Source organism: Hydra vulgaris, chromosome 04 (genome assembly GCF_038396675.1).
Source record: "Hydra vulgaris chromosome 04, alternate assembly HydraT2T_AEP".
NCBI classification, from domain to species: domain Eukaryota; kingdom Metazoa; phylum Cnidaria; class Hydrozoa; order Anthoathecata; family Hydridae; genus Hydra; species Hydra vulgaris.
Genome location: NC_088923.1, coordinates 5,069,029 through 5,072,500, shown reverse-complemented (window position 1 = coordinate 5,072,500; position 3,472 = coordinate 5,069,029).

The window sequence follows — 3,472 nt, the reverse complement described above, 5'->3', positions numbered from 1 at the left end:
ACAGCGTTTATGCAACGCTTTTTAGGTAACGTTTTTTCAACGCTAAGTTGCGACGTTTATTCAACGCTTTTTATGTAACGCTTTTTCAACGTTTAGTTGCGACGCTTTTGTAACGTCATTTAGTAACGTTTTTTCAACGTTACGCAATAACGTTTAATCAACGTCTATTAAACAACGTTACACATCTTTGCAAAATCGATTACTTTGTCAACGTTTCCGCAACATCTTTTGCGACCGGTTTCCAACGTTGATTCAACGTTGTCATGTTTGCTGGGTATAATTTGATTTCATTAAGGCGAAAAACAAATAAACGCGATGGTTTAATTATTTATGTAAATACTCATGTCATGCGTAATATAATACCTACGTATTATATTAGGCATGACATGAGTGTTTCTGACATTAATAAAGAGGTTTTAACGATTGAAATGCTTATCAATAAAACTAAAAACATTGTGATTAACTGTTCTTATTGGTACATTTTTACATGATGATGTTGTAAATAAAAGCAACCACGAAAGAAAATTACTTTACATATTATGTGATCTGAATTTAAATTGCTTTGATTATCATCATATAATAGCCTATTTGAAAATGAAGCAGTTCCTCTTATAAACAAACCAACTAGAATTGCTCAAACAACAGCTTCCTTAATTGATATTATTATAACCAACGATATTTTTAATAATTCGTTTAAAAAAGGGATTTTTAAAAGCGACATATCTGATCATTTCCCAATTTTCTTTTCAATAGAGATTTATGCAAAAATTTTATATAATGAAAAAAAATCATTTAAAATACGAATTTTTTATAATGAAAACCTAGAATCTTTTAAATATCAACTATCTTTAGTTAATTGGGACATTATTAACTTTTCTGAAGACATTAATTTAATACATAAATCTTTTTTTTAAAATAATATATGACATCAGTTTTCCCAAAGTAGAAGTAAATTACAAACATAAAAAAATTAAATCGCCATGGATTACTAAAGGTATTCTAAAACCTAAAATTAAACAAAAACTTTATATTAAATATATAAAATCAAAAGCAACTGAGACTAAGACCAGCTATAAAAATGGCAACAAACCCTGGTAAACTAAACTCAATAACTATCGCCCAATTTCGGTCCTTCCTGTTTTTTCAAAAGTTTTGGAAAGAATTTTGTATAATAGAATATATAACTATCTAACTAAAAAACAAAATATTATACAACCATCAATTTGGGTTCAAAAAAAAAAATTCTGTTGAACATGTAATACTTCAACTTACTAGAAGTATTGCAAATTCATTTGAAAAATCACAATATACCCTAGGCATCTTCATAGACTTATCAAAAGCTTTTGACACTATTGATCACGAAATTCTTTTTAAAAAACTACAACTCTATGGAATCACAGGGAATGTATTATTATTATTAAAAAACTATTTAAAAAATCGGAAACAGTTTGTTAAAACAGATTCAACCTCATCATCAAAATTATTAAATATATTATGCGGAGTTCCACAAGGATCCATACTAGGACCTTTGCTTTTTTTAATTTATGTTAATGATCTTTATAAAGCAACAAATTTGACAACAATTATGTTTGTCGATGACACAAATTTTTTTTTTAACTGACAATAACTTAACAACATTATTCTACAAAATGAATAGTTAAATCATTAAAATTTCTAACTGGTTTAAGTCAAACAAACTATCAATAAATATCGAAAAAAACTAAATAAATCCTCTTTTACCTAGCTTCAAAAAAAAACTTTCGAACATACCTTCCTTGTATCTTTCGAGTATACCTTCCTTGTATCTTTCGAATATACCTTCCTTGTATATTGATAATACTGAAATAAAGAGAGCTAAAGTTACTAATTTCTTGGGTGTTTACATTGATGAAAACCTCACATGGAAAAATCATGTTAACAACCTAAACAATAAAGTTGCTAGAAGTATAGGAATGCTATTCAAATGTAGACCTTTTTAAATAAATATGCTTTAATCCAATTATATTATTAATTTATTGATTGCCATATTAATTATGCTGATCCTGCATGGGGTGGTATAAATAAAAGTACACAAGAACCTCTTTATCGTCAACAGAAGCATATTGCACGTCTTTTAAACTTTAAAGACTGTTTTACTCATGCCAAGCCTCTTTTACTTAAAATGAATATTCTTAATGTATATCAACTTAATGTATATAATATTCTTTGCTTTATGTATAAATGTAAATCAAACACTTCACCTTATCCTTTTTATAATTTATACTCACATAAAAAAAAAATACCATCTTCGAAATGAAAACTTTATCCAACAACCTTTATTGCATACAAATTTTAGTCTTTTACGAGATCCCGCATTCTCCATCTTACTCACTTAATTAATCTTGTAATCATTTTATTATAATATTAAAATTATTATAATTGTAAAACGACTAATATTGTAAAACATTTAAAGAAAGAACAAAAAAGTTATTAATAGAAAAATAAAAATAAAAAACCCAATGGGCACAGGACGTACTTGGACGTCCATAGTACATACCGTCTCGGTCCATTCGTCCAAAATGTCCAAAATGGTACGTCTTTGGGCGTCCAATGGACGTTCAAATACCTACAATTTTGGACTTGGACAATTTTGGACGCCCAATGGACGTCGAAAAACGTCCAAGTCCAAAATAGTACGTTCTCGGTCGTCCATTGGACTTACTTTTACGCATGCGTGAAAATAAAATATTTTAAAAATGGTTAAAAAAAACCATACTCATAATATATAATACTACATATAAATATATAAATACTATGACTATGAAAAAACATAGTTTGAAAGTTTTTTGAACTTATTTTAAAACAATAACTATTTAGTTAAAGTTATCAAATATTAACTATATAGCTTTATAATGATATATTTTTTATTTAGATTAATAAATTTGATTAACAAAAATATTTTTCCTTCAAAAAGTTTATTTTGTGGGCTTATTATAAAATTGAAATCAAAAAATACTTCTTCGTGCTAATAATAGAACTACATTTCTCTATTTTTTAATATAATTTTTGTATGCAATATAAATTTATTAGATATTTTATACTATAAATTGTAGATATTTTTTTTTTTTAATTTTGTTATTTAGGTGCCCCAACAAGACCTAACGGTCTTGTCACAAAGCACCGCGGAAGTGCATTTAACTAGGAAGTTCACGCCTCCTTTCTTACCGTGATGCAAAAATATGTCCAAAATTCGTTTCAAATCTGGATCTCCTGCTTCAAAAGCAAGCGCTCTAACCACTGCGCCACGGCTGCCAAATTTTACATAAATATAGTTGTAGTTGTAATTTATTTTTAAACATAATATTGTTACAATCATGTATCGCGGATACATCTATGTATCTTGTTGATTAAGGAATGTATCCATGTATCTATTTTTTGATTTTATTATTTGTTTAGAATTTCAATTCAATTTGCTTTAAATTTGCAGAAAAAT